Below are 18,208 nucleotides of genomic sequence, written 5' to 3' on the forward strand. Positions count from 1 at the left end.
CAACTTGGCAGAGGCTGAGATGAGGTGGTGACACTTTCATGTATAAGGAAGGAGTTTGAAAACATTCATGGCAAATTGAAACTAATCTTCTTGACAGATATGTGCCCAACACAGGGACGCAGCCAGGCTCCTGCGGGAGGTGCCAGAGGGCCGTGTGCGGAGCCCCGCTCCTCACGCGGGGGGACGGGAGGCCCCCACGCTGGGACGGTGGGCACCCGCCCCTCCCTGTGGCCCGGCTGCCGCAGGGCGTCTGATCCACAGACCGGCTCCCCGTCGGCCCAGCGAAAGCCCCACGGGGGGGTGGGGGGGGGGCGGGCGGGCCTGCCTGACAGTGAACTGTGCCCGAAGCCAGGACGCAAGGGACCCGCTCCTGCGACTTCGGGAACGCTTCTGTCCTTGGCCCCCCGCACACGGCGCCCTCGGCCGGGCGGCAGGGAGCACGTGCCCGCACGTCCCCTCTCTCACCTGGTGTCCCAGCCAAGCGCCTGCAACCATCACACATCATTAGTCTGTGCTGCCACGCGCACACCTCCCTTCCTGCCAGCCGTTCCCTCAGCTGCCAAAACACAATCTGTCCCCGCGTCCCGCAGCCAGGCGCCCGCCCTGCCCCCGCGGCTCCCGCCCGGTCTCAGGCTCGGGCTTTGGCAGCCCCGACGGAGCCCTTAATCCGCTTTTCCCTCCAAGGGGAAGCTCCTGCCAGCAGCCTGCTTTGTCCTCCAGCTGGTGGCGGCTCCGGGCTTGGCCTGGGCTGCTGTGACCGCAGGACGCGGTTCATCTACACTGGCTGCTCCGTCCACGCCGCCGCCGGCTGCTCGGGCCCTGCGGGGTGTGCCAGCGGGCAGGGCCCCCGGAGCGGGTCGGGGCAGGGGAGCGGGGGGAGGTCGGCGCTTCCTGAGCCCCCACCGGCCCGTCCTGAGCCTGTTCTGGTCATGGGCATCTCTGCCAGACGGAAAGGCGGAGGCCGGCCCCTGGAGGGTCTCTCTGGGCAGCGGGCATGGCAGGCGAACCGCGTGGACGGAAGGCACACACTGGGCAGTGGGGAGCGGAGCTGGGGTGGCCAGGGGCGGGAGGTTGTCCTGGCACGGGCACGTTCATTTCCACAAAGAGCACGGGGTCCGGCTGTCCATCTGCAAGGAGCCGAGGCTGCTCCTGTGTCTGTCTGCAGCTTTCCCGGGACCGAGTGGACCGGCTTCCCATGGAAAGGCCATCACCCTAGCCCGAAGGGAGGGGACCCGGGTGCTGATTTGGGAACCCTCAGGATGGACTTTCAGCACTTCGGGGACTCCCATGGGCCCTCAGCCTGTCCGCTCACGCCCCAGACAGATCGTGTGTGGCTGTATTCTCCGAGGCCGGGAAGGGGCTCTCCCCTTTCTGATAGCATCCCAGCAACCCTGCCGCAGACCAGGGTCACTGTCCCCACTCAAGACACCAGCTTCCAGAAGCTGGCTGCCCAGCCAGAAGGAGGCCCATGAGACACGAGCCCCCGACCCCTTGGCCCAACCGACCCCAGGGCCTGGGCACATGGGATTGAGACGTGTCCCCAGAAACACACGCCAGGAGGCAGGAGGTCGAAGATGTGCTCTGAGGCCAACCTTTCCATCAACAGAATGGTCACTCCAGTCGTCTCTAGGTTACCACCTTTGTTCACGCTCGATCCCATCTCCGAGGACCGGAGCATGCCCCTCCCCTGTCAGCTGGCCCTGCCGTCCAATGCTCCCGACGTCATCCTGGGGCACCCGAGTCCCTCCTCCCTGATGTCCCCCTGCTTACGTCTCCCCCCTGCCACAAGTTTTCTCAGATGAATGCGGCCGAGGCCACCTGTCTGCTCCTGCCCCCACCGCCCCGGGCAGCTGGAGCTGGCAGGTGCATTTGAGTGAACGTTGCACAGGCCCCTGAGGCCAGTGCCCGTCACTGCACCCGTCACCACCGACACACCATCACAGGCACCCTCCCAAGGGGTCCGTGAAGGATGTGGCTCAGAGGCAGGAACAGGGAAGAGGCAGGGGCTGTACCAGCCGGTGTCATGTCCCGCGGTGGGCATTTATGCTTCGGAGAGCAATCGGCCCCAGAGGAAGGCCCTGCGTGGGAGCAGCCATCCCCATGTAGAAGAAAACCAGCAGGTGCCTGGCGGGAATGTGGATGGGGCGCCCATCTATCCTCTGGGCCCCCCTGAGGGCACCCCAACACTGGCAGCAGAGAGCTGCCCTTGACTTCGTGCCGTGAGGCGGGGCAGTGGAACCAGGGATCTGGGGGTGGGGGGGAGTCCTCTGGCCCCAGGGACGAGCTGTGTCCCCAGACAAGCTCCCTGGTCCCCAAGCTGCAGGTTCCTTACCTATGAAATGGGACGAAAATGGTATATGGCCCTTTATGTCATTCTTGTCTTCAAAACACAGCAATGACTATCGCAGTCCGTGGTCTGAGCCCAGACTCTCTAGCTGGCATTCTCTCTGCCCGTCTGTCCCCATCCAGACGCCCAGCTGCCCCATGGGTCCCGCCTCCTCCTTTGCCTGTGTGTGTCCTCTCCTGGCCTACAAACCTTGCCCTCCTGTACCAGATACCAGCCCCTGCAACCAACCACAGCGTGGGACCTGGGTGGTGCCTGAGCAGCCGTCAGCCTGGTGGTCTCCGTGGCGGGGCCCAGAAATGACTCGGGCCAATGGAGCGTGTGGCCTGGGAATCTGGACCTGTAACCACCAGCAGGAGCGGAGCCAGGGGGGCCTGGGAGCTGGAGGTGCAGGGTGTCTGTGGCCACGGCCAGAGAGAGGGGCCTGCAGGTTGTGGGACGAAGCAGGGTGGTCAGGCAGCTCACAACAACCACCTGGGGCTTTCATCCCATGGCCCAAGCGCCCAGGGCCAGCTGAGGACCTTCCTTCGAGGCTGCAATGGACCTCACCCAGCCTGCGACAGGGCCAGGGGTCTGGGCATTTAGCGGCCACGCGAGGGCCGGCTGCGCAAGCTCTGCTCCCGAGTGGCGGAGAAAGAGGGAAATGTCGTGAAAAGTTCGAAAACAAGAAAGTTCCAGCAGACGATTGTGAGCCTCCCCGGGGCTGGCGGTTACCCGTCCGCACAGGTATGGGGGCTCACGGCGGGCGCCGGCCTGTTTGCTCGGAGCCTGTTACTTACTGGTCCTTGACTGGCTTGAAAAACCACCTCTGGGTTTATTTAGTTGGTGTGTGTGCTCTAATCTACCATCTCAGTTTCCACGTGGCCTCCACGTGGCGTCTATGATCCACAGTTCACTGAGCTGTCGATCTGTGCAGGCTGTTCAGGCGCTTCCGTTGACCTTCTGGATCATTCAGGCAGGTGCTCTTGTGGGAGCTCTGGGTCCCGGGGCGCGTCCACATTCAGCGCGAGGCTGACACGCCGGATCGGCCCCCCCCCGTCGAGCACACCACCGTGTTTCATGCTGTACAGTTTCGCGTTCCCAAAGGATGTTTCCTTTTTACGCTTACGCTTCCTGGTCAACAGTGAGGCTGAGACGTGTGACACGTAAGCGTCTATGTTTCCGTGCCCGCCTGCTCGCCGTAGCCCTTTTTCCTATCGAGCTCAGTTTTTAAACCGCTTTGTAGGAACGCTTTCAAAATTTGCAAATTAATATTTGCTGGGTGTGTGTGTGGTAAGTATCTTTCCCTATCCTGATTCGCAGAAATGATTATCTTGAACGAGCTGTTGACCCCTCACCGGCTTCCCCGTCTTCATCTTGTGTCGCCCTCTTACGTTGGTCAAAACGAAGACACCAACACGGGCACAGAAACTGTTCATTTTAAGGGAGTCAGATCTATTCACCTTTTTTGGGAGGGGTCATGTTTGTATGTATTTTAAAGTAAGTTCCCCTCCGGTGGTCATAAAGATATTTTCCTGTATTTACTTCCAAAACCTTAATGTTTTGCTTCTTACTGTGATGGCTTTAGTCCACCAGGAACTTTATGTATGAGTAAAGTTTGAGGGAGGAATATTATTTTATCATAAACAACTTTGCAGGCCATTTTTCAATGTAAAACAGACACAGTACATCTGTCATGGAAGTATTTGCGTAAGCATGCCTTGCAGAGACCTTAAATACATTGACGACATTGTGTGACCGTCACCGCTGTCTTTACCCAAAACTGTGTCCCTGGTGATCACTGACCCCCCACCTCTCATCTACCTTTTGTCCCTGTGACTTTGCTGTCCTGGCGCCTCGTATACATGGCAGGCACGCAGCACCTGTCCTTTGTCTGTTTATTTTGGTGAGCGTCACGCTTTCCATGTCCACCTACGTGGACAGTTTTCATTCCCTTTTGCGGCTGGAGAGTATTCCCAGTACAGAGTGGCCATGTTTTGTTCACCTGTTGATGTGAATAATGCTGATGGGAACACGCTTGGACAATCATCTCTGCGAGTTCTTGCCTTCAGTTATTCTGGGCATGTATTGAGCAGTGGCCACGCAGGAATTCTATGTCTAACTTTTTGAGGAACAATAGGCTGTTTTCCGTAGCAGCTGCACCGTTGTGTCTTCCCGCCCACGATGCACAAGGGTGCCATTCTGACAGGTGCAGAGCAGTATCTCATTGTGGTTTTGATTTGCGTTTCCCTGATGACTAATGGTGGTGAGCATTTCTCATGTGTTTATTGTGTGTGTCTTCTTCGGAGAAACGCCTATTCAAGTCCTCTACCCATTTAAAAATTTGCTTGTTTTTTGTTGAGTTGTAAGAGTTCTTTATATATTCTGGATATTAATCCCTCATCAGATATGTGATTTGTAAATATTTTCTCCCATCGTGTAGGCCCTTTGCTTTCTTGGTAGTGTCCTTTGGTGCACAGAAGTGATTACTTTGATGTGATTTTTTTGTTTTTCCTTTTATTGTCTGTGCTTTTGATGTCATATCAACGTTACTTTTTATTTTTTTAATGTTTATTTATTTTTGAAAGAGCACAAGTGGGGGAGGGGCAGAGACAAAGGAGGACGGAGAATCCAAAGAGGGCTCCGAGCTGACAGCGCAGAGCCTGATGCAGGGGCTCGAACTCCCAGACCGCGAGATCATGACCGGAGCCGAAATCGGACGCTCACCCGACTGAGCCACCCAGGCGCCCCTCAACGTTACTTTTTAGTAGTGCTTTCTTTCTTCACTCATTTGCAGGCCTCTGCCACAGGTCAACATTCTGGAAATCTGTGTGCCTGTTTCTGGACCCTCTGTTCTGTCTGTGTCCCCGCCCGTCACGACACCACCGTCGTCCCATCCCCTCTGCGTTTCAGCTATTCTCTGCTATTCCTAAGTTTTGCTCTAACGACATTTAGGGTCAGGTGGTCAACAGAATAAATCTTTCAGGAATTCTGATTGGAACATCATTTAACTCATAGGCCCGTAAGGGGGAGAATTACTGTATTTGCAAAACCAGTCCTCTCGTCCATGAGTTCCACGTGACCCGCATACGTTCCATTTGTGCAGATGTCTTCGTGCTCTCAGTGTCTGAGTGTCACCTCCCCAAAGACCCCACACGTCTCCCCTCTTTTTTGTTTTTAATTTCTCTTCTTTTAAAATCTACCCTAACATCTTAACATGCGTATCTTACTATAATTTTATTTTTAACAATTCAGAGTCTGCTTGGTATTACTATCCTTCCAAACAGGAAAAATATTTTAATGTTTTTAACTACCTACATTTCAACATGATATTACTTATTGATTTAAAAAATTTTTTTTAATGTTTATGTATTTTTGAGAGAGAGACAGAGTGAGACAGACAGAGCATGAACGGGGGAGGAGCAGAGAGAGAGGGAGACACAGAATCCGAAGCAGGCTCCAGGCTCTGAGCAGTCAGCACAGGGCCCGACACGGGGCTCAAACTCACGAACCGCGAGATCATGACCTGGGTCAAAGTCACCGCTTAGCCGATTGAGCCACCCAGGCGCCCCTACTTATCCATTTTATTTACATTTAATATTTAATTAAAGTTACGGACACACCGTGTCCGTGCTCACCATTGTCCTAATATCACCTGCATCTGTTAGCTTTTGCTTTTCTTCTCGCCAAAATACTCATTTAACAATCCTTTTTGGGAGGTTTGGAAGTAGAAAACACCCTTAGCTATTTGTGGAAATCTTTGTTTTCTCTCATTCTTAAATGACACTGGGCGAGCACACACCATGGCTCACGTCGCTCCCCTTGCCACCGTGGGGACGTCACTCCTGTGTCCCCGGAACCCCCGTGGCAGGTGGGGCGTGAGCCAAGGCTCTAAGCCCGACTTCCCGCCCTCCGGCCGTGGCGATCTCCCCTCCGCGGGGCCGTTCTGCAGCCTTGCTTCCTTCTGGACACGAATGTCCCACCGGCCTGAAGTTGCCTCTCTAATTCGCGAAAGTCCTCAGCTCTCTGTTTTTCAGAGGACGCTTTATCACCATTAAGACGCGCATCGGAGCTTCTCGCTTGTTCCTCTTGGCCTGTGAGCCGTGCCTCTAATGGTTCGAGGCTGGGACGAAAGCTGTCCCGGAGCCCGGAGCCCAGAGCCCTGTCTTTCGAGCCACGGAAGCTCTCTTGTGTCCCGGCTGACGCTTGTTCCCTCTGTTGAGTTTTTAAAAATGTCAGTGGCTACAGTTTTAGTTCTGAGATTTCTAACTGCTTCTTCATAGCCACCTGCTTTTTAAAAATTCCATCTGTTTTCATTCAATAATGCTGTGTTTTAAAAATGGATGCTTTTTCTTCATTTCTGTCTTTAAAAAGATGTTTACTTTTATTTTAGAGAGAGAGAGAGAAAGAGACAAAGCATGAGCGGGGGAGGGGCAGAGAGAGAGGGAGACACAGAATCGGCAGCAGGCTCCAGGCTCCGAGCTGTCAGCACAGAGACCGACACGGGGCCCAAACCCATGAACCGTGAGATCATGACCTAGGCCGAATCAAACACTCAACCGACTGAGCCACCCAGGCACCCTGATATACATATGTAATCTAAATATATAATACATATATAATCTGAATATGGACACATATAATCTTGACATACATACTCACATATATGTGAGCCCTGGGGGCTCAGTGAGAGACACAGAGTGTGAGCAGGGGAGGAGCAGAGAGAGAGGGAGACACAGAATCCGAAGCAGGCTCCAGGCTCTGAGCCGTCAGCACAGAGCCCAACGCGGGGCTCGAACTCACGAACCATGAGATCATGCATGACCTGAGCCGAAGTCGGATGCTTAACCTACTGAGCCACCCAGGTGTGCCTATATCTTTTTTTAACGTTTGTGTGTTTGTTTGTTTGTTTGTTTATTTTTGAGAGAGAAAGAGAGAGAGAGACAGAGAGAGAGAGGGAGAATCCCAAGCAGGTTCCATGCTGTCAGGGCAGAGCTGGACTCGGGGCTGGAACTCACAGACAGTGAGACCATGACCTGAGCCTAAACCGAGAGTGGGGCCTTAACAGAGTGAGCCCCCCAGGAGACCCCAACATTATGGTCTCTGTCAGACCTGCCCTACGATGAACTCACCTGAGGGAACCCGTGTTGGCTGCCCCCCACTCCCCCCCAGCCCCAGCTGTCTTCCTGAGGTTAGGTTTCTCCACTTCCCGGGGAACTTTGAGGGAAAGGTTACTGGAAATGGAATTTCTCCTTTCCCGACCGAGCCCTGGCGGCCGTGGTTCTGGGGCCGTGGCTGCCCCTTCCCGAAGATTCGGCCGGGCCCAGGCATTGTGCACCATAGCTGTTTCAGTTCCGTGGCCTCACAGCCACTCCGTGTGCGTGTGTCCTCGATTGCTGAACTAAGGACGTTTGTCACCCGTGCCCCGGGACCCAGAGAGGTTTTTTGTGGCTAAGCCAACCCGGGGCAAAGGTCTTCCGCCCCCAAGGGCCTCGGCAGCAGGTCTGGAGCCCATCGCTGCCTCCCGTCCCCATGAGATCTCATTCCCTCTGTTGTCTCTCAAAGGTGGAAATTTCTGGAAGGAGGGATTTCCTGACCTGTCCCTGTCCACTTGGCGTCTCTCCTTGGTGGATCGTTAGTCTTCTCAGCTCATCGCATTTGTTCTCGAGAAGCGATTCCATAGTGCCAGGTTGTGGTTTAAAATGAGTATGTATTTGGTCTCAGCCAAGAGAGTGACCAAGGTGTCCTTTGTTGTGTTAACGAGGTGACCTTTGGAAAGCCCTAAGGGTGGGGGCAGCTGGCCAGGGAAACAATCACAGGATTACAGGTTGAAATTTTCCCTCCCACCCCCTGACCTCCATGGGGGGGGGGGGGCGGAGGTTGGGTTCAACCACCAGGGGTAGAGGGTTTTGTCAATCACGCAGGTTTCGTCAATCACCCCCGTGGACGGTTTGGAGGGCTTCTGGGTCGGTGGACACGCGGGGATTTGGGGGGAGTGACGCACGTGGAGAGGGCGTGGAAGGTCGCCACCGCGTCCCCACACCTGCCCTGCGCCCGCCTCTCCCATCTGGCCGTTCCTGAGTCCCGTTCTTTCTTAATAAACCGCAGCTCCTCTGAGTTCCTTGAGCTGCTCGAGCAAATTAATTGAACCCAAGAAGGTCTTGGGCACTTCTGATGTACAGCCGGTGGGGTCAGGAGCACAGGTGACAGTCTGGACCGGAGACTGGCATCCGAAGTGGGGGACGGCCTTCCGGGACCGAGCCCCTGACCTGTGGGGTCTGAGTCTATCTCCAGGGACATGGTGTCAGAACTGAGTTGACTAGACGGACACCCCCACCCGGCTGGTGTCTGGGAACGTCCCCCCTCCCCCATTGGAATGGCGGGCTGAACCTAAATACATGCCATCCTGTGAAGGCAGCCACGTGGCGGGTTACAGGGATTCTGCAAATCACTCCCTTTCCTTCTAATATCCTCATCCACTGACAACATTCTACCATTACACATTCATTCCTGTGACTTGCACATTACGTATCTGAGGTCACTCTTCAAATGCCTGTAAGCTCTGAAAGATTGCTCTTTGCGGTGTGAGTGCCCGTCTCTCACACCTGGGTCCTGTGAGCACTGCGCTGTGGTCAGGAGCCCAGCCACGGTGCCGGAGAGCACCAGGCTCGCCGATTCGGTGGCCACCGCCACGCAAGGCTCCTCTGAACCGAGACGTGCTGTATGTATGCATAAAACGCACCCCAGATTCTGAAGACATATGTGAAAAGAGACCATTGCCGTGGCTCTCGCTGTGTCTCTGTTGGGGGTGCTGGTCTAGGGCGTGAAGCCCTGTGAAGACACACGGCTGGAACAGGTGTGGAGACACCCCCGGACACAAGGTGTCGCCGAGTCAGGGGCTCCCGGGAAAACTCGGCACCCGAGCGGGGGTTTGTCAGGAGCGGAGCGGCCGGTCAGGCACGCCGGGCCATCTCCCTCTTCCTGTCGCTGACGCCCGTCTACATCAGCTGCGTGAACACTGCACGTGGTTAAACCCTCTGATTTTGCCCTTCTCGTTCATGGCACACTGGCCATGAGGTGCGGGATCTCTCCCGTTTCCAAGGGAAGGGAGAAGCCCCTTCTGTCCCGGAGAGGCCGTGCTCATTAGGGACCCAGGAGAGCATTTCCCGCAGGGAATTAATCCCGGGGCCTCCGGTCCTGTTATGATTTACTCGCTGGATAGTTGAAAGGCCTGGACTGAAAGGCGCGCTCGAACCTTTGCCCCCTGGGAACAAAGGCGAGAGATTAGCTCCGTGTTATCAATCAGCATCGTCAGGGAGGGAACAGAAAGGCTTCACCTGTGGAAGCCTTCGTTAGCGCCTCCAAGGCAATCAAAGGTCACTCTTGCCCAAGGTTTTGTCTCAAGTCCCCAGATGGTAGCGCTGAATTACCTTTAAAAACGGCCTCAAAGGACCGGAGATGAAGTGTGGATTAGCGTCTTAATCTAGCAGCAGAGGCCTGCGGTTGGGGTCTGGGGACGGTGGGTAGCATTGTGTTGGGCTGCCCCTGGCATGCGGCTGGGGGCTGAGGGTGGGCTTTGTGCCTCTGGACCCGGGTCCTTTGACGGCCTTGGGGGCGTTCTCCCAGGGCTTTGCCAGCTGATTTAGCTGGACAATGGGGTTTGTCAAGAGGGAAATAAGTGAAAACTCGGGCTCAGCCCGGGTGGGCACCCGGCTCTGGCATCCCCGTGGGAGCGAGGGGGGTGGAGCACAAAGACCCTCGAAGCCTAGATGCCGTCTGGTGTCCCCGCTGGCCTCCCGTGTCCACAGCCACCCCGCTGTCTGCTTAGCCGGGTGGTGGGAAGGAAGGGAAGCCCACTGCGGGGACTCGAGCTGGTTTCCCAAGCCCACGCGACCTGGGGCAGATCGCTCTGCCGAGGGGCCTCGACCCCCTTCTCTGTGCAGTGGGGCCTCCGGGGCTGCTCCCGAGGCCGCTGAGGGTGGCCGGCTTGCCGTCGGAGAGGCGGCATTCCAGGTGGGACGGGTCTGAGGGACCAGCGGTTGCTGCGTCCAGCACTCTCTCAGAAGCAGCCCGCCTCGCCCCACGTCCTGCCCGCACCGTCTGCGGAGCCCTCTGCAGGCGATGGTCCCCGTGGACGCAGGAGGCCACGGCGGTCCCCACAGCCTTCCTTCACCTCCAAGCCTAGGTTTGAGGGGCACGCCTCCTGCCCCGGGTGCCATCGTCACGGGTGAGCTTCCTGTCCCGCGTGCCACCCGCGTCTCCCCTCACCACTGACGGCGGACCCCGCACCCTACCGGCCTGCCTCCCCTGCCTTCTCCCCCTCCTCCTGCCCGCCAACCTCACCCCTGCACAGGTGCGCCCTGAGGCGCTCTGCCTGCCGGCCTGGAGGTGACTCCCTGATTACAGAGCTCGGCCTCCATTCTGGGCGTCCCAGCTCTGGGGCTTGGACACCACATTCTGAATCCGGGCCCCGTGGCTCATCCCCACCGGTGCTCCCCAGGCTTCGGTCCTGGGCCTCTGTCTCCTCCCCGTGAGCCGAGCCTGCTCAGGCCCTTCCCCGGAGCCAGCCTGGGCGTGCGGTGGTGCGGGACACGGGCGGACGAAGGCTCACAGATACCGTCTGCTGACCGTCTGGTGATGATGTCACTGACCACAATTATGGCTAAACATGAGGATTGGGCGTGAATTTTAATTTTTGTCGCTAATTGGGAAGAGCGTGCATCTCTCCAATTAAGTGATTTCCCTCAGACAGACTTGTCCCCAGGGACGTGCGTTTGTAAGGCGATTATCCGGGACAGAATTACAGACTGCACCTGCAGAACAGAGCAAGGCCGTGACTTTGACTTTGTCGGCATCATGCGTGAATTAAACACGGGAGTCCTGTTCTCCAACATGAGCTTTATTTGGGGATTTAGGTCTTGAAAATGGTCGTTAGGGACTCCGTGTCCTGGCAGGCTCCACGGGCAGCTCCGGGCCTGTCAGGAATGTGGGGTGGTTTCCAGAACCTGGCTGTGCCAGCCGCAGAGCACCCCTCCCCCCACCGAGCTGGAGAATGCGAGTGTGTGTGCACACACGTGTCCCTCACCCTCTTCCTCAGAGGCTGGCACACTACGCGCTACAAACGTGTGGCCGTTTTTAGGCTTTGTTTCTCCAGGGGAGGGACTTTAAACGCTGAGTTTCCTCCTTGGAGGAATCTGAATTGTGCATCAGCAGAAACTACTCAGATCAAATAAAGCTGTTGTGAGTTCTGCAAGACCTAGAACCGTGGGAGCCGCTGGCCGCTGTGTGGCGGGTTGGACGTGCGTTCACGCACGCGCAGCCAAGCAGATCTTCCACGGGCTGTAGAGCCTTTTCTGCACCTGCTGCTGGAAGTTGCTACCTCAAGTGGGCCGTTTGTGTGACTCTTCGTAAGGAACATGAGTCACATGAAAGGGCACATTGCCTTCGGGGACATAATCAAATGGTAAGATCCTATAGCTTTTTCTTTTTTTTAACTTTTACTTATTTTCGAGAGTGTGAGCGGGAGAGGGGCCGAGAGAGAGGGAGGCACAGAATCCGAAGCAGGCTCCAGGCTCCGAGCTGTCAGCAGAGCCCGACGTGGGGCTCGAACTCACCGATCGTGAGATCATGACCTGAGCCGAAGTCAGATGCTTAACCGACTGAGCCCCCCAGGCACCCCAGTAAGATCCTAGCAACTGAAGAATGTCTGAGGGTGTGGGGCAAGTGTTTTGTACAAAAGCGTCAGTGAGAGGTTTGGACACGCTGTAAATCACAGCCAGTTTTCCACGGAGAATCCACGAACTAATTTTACGCTGGCCTCTCGGTGCCCAGACATCATGTGTTGTTTATTCACTGGGTGAGCTGGGCTGGCACGCAGGTTCTTAGTTGAAGATGCAGGCTTTTCCTTGAACCTGCACCTGTTTGAGAGGACGTGGCCGCCTCTGTTCGGCCCTGTTTCTGCTGCAAGAATTAAATGGTGAGGGCAGGTCCGCTGCGGCACCCAGGAGAGGGAGCATCAACGGGAAAGATCCCATTTACTGGAATTTCTGTCCTCACCTCAGTGGGAAGTGGGTGGTTCGAGCTGTGGTCCGAGCCACGGTCCGAGCCATGGTCCGAGCCGTGGTTTGAGCCGTGGCCGCGTGCTCTTCCCTCACCACAGAGCTTCCGTTTTCACCCGGAAGGAGACAAAAGTTACCTCTTGGTTTGTCCATTATGACCACAGAGTTAACAGGCTTAAAATGTTCTAAGCTTTTTGGAAGAAAGGTGTTTTGCAAATCCCCAAATAACTACTCTTGGGCTGAAATTATTATAGCTTGTTTCTCCTTGAATTTATTGATTATCAGTAAATTGAAAACTTACTTTCTCAGAAACTTGATCCGATATCTTGGATTCAGAGCTGGTCTCAGAAGCCAGCAACCTACATTTTGTATCAACAACAGCTCTGTGTAAACACCTAAGGAAAATGGAAAGTTTTTGGAATGAAACAAATTTATCATTGTTGTTTTGCCAGAAACATGAGAAAACAAGGTAGGGTTTGCTCAGAAGCAGGGTGAACGGCTCTGCTTCCCTCTGCCCTGTCCCGGCCGGCTGGCCAGGGCCCTCGGGTTGGGCCGTGGGGCTCCGAGGCCCTCCCACGCTGCGTTCCCGTGTGACCGGGGAGGTGCTGGGGACACGGACTTATATCCAGCCACAAGGCTCCGGGGGCTTCAGGTCAGAACCTCCAAGGACACAGGCGCTCCCTTGTCTTGATGGGTCCGGGGTAGAAGGAGGGACACTGGTCCTGGCGTCTTTAGTGCCCGATCTGTGATGTTCCTGTTCCCATCGCCTCCTGATGTCACTAGTGGCCGTCGAAGCCGGAGCGGCCGGCCCCTCGTGAGCGACGCCCCCGTCACGAGAAGGTGGCGGTGCTGCGGCGTTGAGTTCAGGCCCTGCTCCCCGCTGCTCCCACTGCCTCCTGCCTCCCTCCGGCCACGGCCCCTGCAGCCGCTGTGTGCCGCAGAGGTGTCTCCTGGATCCTGTTTGAACGCACCTTCTTCGAGAAGTTGCCGTCTTCTGAGTTGTCTTTTTCCTGTATTTATCTTTGCCTAATGCAGCCTGAATGACAAGTATGAAGAGTGTCTCCCTCAATGACACCTTGGGATCCTCAAACCGTTTTTCGTGGGGCCCGTCAGCAGGTGGACGATGGCCGGGAACACACAGGGAGAGCGGCAGAGGGGGCAGACGACGCGGCGTTTCCCCTGGTTTCTGTCCGTGAGTTCTGTGAAAGCCATGTGCCCAGGCCGAGCTCCAGGACCGGCGCCTGCCGACGGGGAGAGGGGCCGTCTCTCCCAGCTGGGGTGCGGGCACTCTGCCCATTGGATCTGAGGTCTTGTAGCCACCGGGTGCCCCCTTTGGTAAAAAATCTGCTTCTTCCAGTAGGCATCAGCATGCGTAAGGGCCAGCCCGTAACCCCCAAGTGACAGGTGCCCCCCAAGAAGGACCCTCAACCGTGTCTCACCAGGAACTGAGGTGAGAGCTGTTGCTCCGGTCTGAATTCAAACAGGTTCCCCTTGGGAGAAGACTGCTCACCTGGGGCTGCTCACCAAGGCCCCCTGTCTGCAGACCAGTCCCCTCACATGTGACTTCAAATCGCAAGAAAGACTTGCCCTGAGAGGAAGCATCTCGAGGGAGCACATCGGGGTCTGCGCCGGACAGGAGGGGCTGGTCAGTGGGGGGAGCGGGGGGTGGTGGGGGGCACTGGAGGCCATGTGGGCTGAGGGCTCGGCGTGTGTGCCTGGGGGCCGCTGCGGGGCCCCTGGAGCGTGGCCCTGGATCCTGGCACTTCCCAGGCTGTACCCACCCGGTCCCAGGAGCCGCCCAGCTCAGCCTCCAAGGTTCAGTTAACACACACAGTCAGGTGAATCGTCCACCTGCTTGCGGGACGTGTGTGTGTGTGGGGGGTGGCCCCCAATGGGGGCCCTGCGCTGGGGCCCAGGTGGAAAATATGTAGCTGGAGAAAGTTTCAGATCCAGGCTGAGTCCCAGGCTCAGTCTCCACCCCGTCTGAACAGTGCAGGTGAAGGTGCGTGCCTGGCCGTGAGGCTCTGGAAGCAGGGCTGAGGTCCAGCGAGGGCAGAGAGCGGCCTGAGCCAGGAAGACAGGTGCCCAGCGTTTCCTCAGGGCCTTCGCTCTTAGAAAAGATGGGGGGAGGCTCTACCGGTTCCGTTGGGCCTCCCGTGGCCTCCTCACATTCCATCCCACATCAGACGTGGGCAGGGACTTGGGTGGGCAGGAGAGGGCCACCCAGAGTGGTGCAGGGAGCTACCGCCAGGCTGGGGAAGCAGGCCAGGCTGCCAGCAGCCTTTCCTCAAGGATCTGGAAATCTGGGTTTCAGTGTGCAATCTCCTGATTTTAACATAAACATGTGTGTTTTTTTTTGTTTTTTTTTTAAGAGAAACGGAGACCAAATAAAACACATCTACAGGCCGGATTAGGGTCATTGGCCCAAATTTTCAACTGCCCTTACCTGCCTCCCTCTGTCCTCTTTATGAATTCAGCATTCACTGTGCACCAGACACTGTTGGTGGCTCTTGGAATAAGTCTGGGGACAGGTGGCAAGGGGCTCTGCTCCCTCGGGCCTCCCAAACGGTAAAGGGCAACCTCAGCCCCTGTAAGTGCTGTGAGTACAAGGGGAGGGGAGCCTGAGGTGGGGGCGGGTGGCCCTCAGAGAGAGGAGACAGGAAGGGAGGCAATGCAGGCTGGGCCTGCTGCAGGTGTGGGGGCAGGGCGGCTGCCTTCGGGGACCAGGTGCCCCTGGGAGTGGCCCAGTTAGTCCCGCCTTCCAGGCCCTGGGGGGCTCGGGAAGGGGGGTGGGGGTGGGGTGCAGTGCAGGGGGGCGAAAGGGGGGACAAGGCTCTGCTAACAAAGGTGGGCGTGCTCGATCGATGGATTGATTGACCCTGTGGCCCAGGCAGATCCCGGGTGCACCCTGGAGCTGGTGGAATCTGCCTGGGGATTGGGGAGACTAGGACCAAGGGTTAAACCCTGTTGGTGGGGCTGTTTACACGGGAGCACGGGGTGGGGGTGGGGGGCAGGCAGCAGGCGGTGGGGCCCCCTGGCCGCTGGCTGAAGCCTCCCTGCCAGAACCGGCCAAGATGCCTGGTGGGGGCAACGACCTCCTCGAGGAAGGCCCTCGCAGGGAGAGCATCCAATGGCTGTCTCGAAGGGGCCCGCACAAGGGGCGCAGGGCAGTGACCTCGGCCTTGCCTGCGGGGCGGGGGTGAGCACTTAGGCCCCCATTCACAGCCCCCATGGTTCTCTCCCACATGTAATTTAAGTGCAAACTGTGTTTTGGAACAAGACATACCTTTAACTATGAAAAAAGTTTAAAAAAGTCCTCCTAGGTCTTCTGATGACAAAATTCTTGGTACGTTTGTCCAAGCCAAACTTTTCTTCATCTTTTCATGATACTGGTTTTTTTGCTATACCTGCTCTGCTGGTGTCCGAACACACACTGGTATGCTTGCTGGGCTGCACTGCTAGGGGTCTCCCCCCTCCCCGCACCCCCCTCCCCCACCTCCCCTGCTGGGCTGAGCCTCCCCAGGGGCCCACAGCACTACCGGAAAGGCCTGTTAGAACAGGTATAACCCCCTCCCTCCACCCCCCCCCCCCCCCCGCACTCTGCCCCTCCCCCAAACCACTCAGGGAACCTACCATCTGCTTCCATCAAGGCCATGAAGTCCCAGGGATCCCTCGGCCACCTCAGCTCTGAAGGCCAGTCGACTCCAGCCAGGACAGTGCTTCCCCCTCTGGTATAGAAGCGCCTTCCTTCATCCCGGCAAAGCTGTGATCTCTGCCTCCTTGTGTGCCTATGGGCGTCTGTGCTCTATATGGGTATGGTCTTGTGGGATCTTTTTTAAAAGAAATATACCTATTTATTAACTATGCATCTTTTTAAAAAGTTTTATGTATTTATTTTGAGAGAGAGAGAGAGCGCCAGCAGGGGAGGGGCAGAGGGAGAGAATGAGAGAGAGAGAGAGAGAGAGAGAGAGGGAATCCCAAGCAGGCTGTCAGCATGGAGACCAACAGGGGGCTTGATCCCATGACCCTGAGATCATGACCTGAGCTGAAATCAAGAGTCGGATGCTCCACTGACTGAGCCCCCCAGACGCTCCTGGCCATGCATCTTTCATGTTTGTTAAGGATATGCTGAGAGACTCTAGCCCACCCCAATCTCGTGTCTCTGGGACCTGCTCAGAGGCACTGTCTGCCCCCGCCTTCGATTGCGCCCAGAGTTAGTGCTCTGAGCATGGCTAACCTATGCCTATGTATTTATAAATCACATCCATAAGCAATGTTCTAATATATCTACATTATATAGAAAAATGTAGAATTTTACGTGGGATAAGATACAAAGTAAATGCACATAAAAACGTCAACATTTTCTTTTATGTGCTGTGGGTTTTCTTGCAAGATCCCTGGAGTTTAAACACATTTGGTGGAAATGCCAGGAGGCCACAGGGTGGGTCACAGGTCCTGACCTTGATCTCGCTGGTGACACCAAACCTGACTGTGCAAAATCTAGACATTTCCAGGGTCTCCTAAGTCCCAGGACAGCACCCCGTAAATACTGGGATTTGTGCACGTCAGTTTTCCTCCACGGCCTGCACTTGTTTCCTCTTTAGACGGTTTTTCTTATTAGCCTGTGTGCTCCTCAAAGGCACGGCTGTGTGTCGTCCACTTAAGGGGACAGGGAGCTATACAAGCCTCGGCTTCTGAGGGCAGATCGAGGGCAGGACCCCAAGGGTCAGAAACAAATATACAGAGCAGCATGTTTTTACAGCAAACCAGTCCCAGACGTGATGTTTCTTTTTGCCCCTAGATTAACTTGATAGATAGTGTGTTATGTTAAAAACTACGTACCGGGGCACCAAGATGGCTCAGTCGGTTGAGGTCTGACTCTTGGCTTTGGCTCAGGTCATGATCTCACGGTTCGAGCCCCTAGTTGCCCTCTGTGGTGACAGCGTGGAGCCTGCTTGGGATTCTCTGTCTCCCTTTTTCTCTCTGCCCCTCCCCACTCCCTCTCTCTCAAAATAAATAAATAAATAAACTTAAAAAAAAAGACTTAAAAAAACCCATCACCCCCCAATTCAAAAACTACATATTACATGTTTTATGCAGATCTGTAAGAAGAGAACCAAAATGTCTGGACCTCTCATCACACTCAGTACTGGTTACACTAACTGCGGGACACAGAGCAAGATGAAAACGTGAGGCCCCCATCCACGGTCGTGAACGATTTCAAGACAGTAATCGAAGAGCGTGATCCATGCATGAGGCCTCCCAGATTGTGGCCCCTTGAGCATGGACCCCCTGAGCCCAGCCTCTTTGTTCTGCAGAAGAACTTCAACTCTAAGTAGACAGTGAAAAGTTAAACTTCTAAATTGATTTATTAACTCCAGCGACTACATAGTCACACAGCTGTACAGAGTGACATAGACCAGACTCAACAGAGAGGTTAACATGGAAGAGTAAAAAATACTCTAAGAATTCTAAGAAAGACAGAAAGGGAGAAAGAAAACAATGAAAAATATAGGGGACAAACAAAACAATAAAATAATAAACTTATATCTAAACATATTAGTAACTGAATTAAATACAAATGGCTTAAACATATTAATTAAAAAAGAGAGATTATCTGGGGCTCCTGGGTGGCTCAGTTGGTTGAGCGTTGACTTTGGCTCAGGTCATGATCTCATGGTTCGCGGGTTTGAGCCCCGCGTCCAGCTCTGTGCTGACAGCTCGGCGCCTGGAGCTGCTTCAGATTCTGTGTCTCCCTCTCTCTCTGCCCCTCCCCCACTCACGCTCTGTCTCTCTCTCTGTGTGTCAAAAATAAACAAACATTAAA

General features: G+C 55.6%; 1 long non-coding RNA gene across 1 annotated transcript; it reads left to right on the top strand.

Annotated features, from left to right (window-relative positions):
• Nucleotides 1–11,385: 11,385 nt before the first annotated feature.
• On the top strand, nt 11,386–17,980 carry LOC122490203. Its single transcript, XR_006299117.1, has 3 exons — nt 11,386–11,786; nt 13,417–14,026; nt 17,482–17,980. It is a non-coding gene; the product is annotated as an uncharacterized LOC122490203 (long non-coding RNA).
• Nucleotides 17,981–18,208: the final 228 nt, after the last annotated feature.

The sequence above is a fragment of the Prionailurus bengalensis genome, chromosome B2 (genome assembly GCF_016509475.1).
Source record: "Prionailurus bengalensis isolate Pbe53 chromosome B2, Fcat_Pben_1.1_paternal_pri, whole genome shotgun sequence".
Classification (NCBI taxonomy): Eukaryota; Metazoa; Chordata; class Mammalia; order Carnivora; family Felidae; genus Prionailurus; species Prionailurus bengalensis.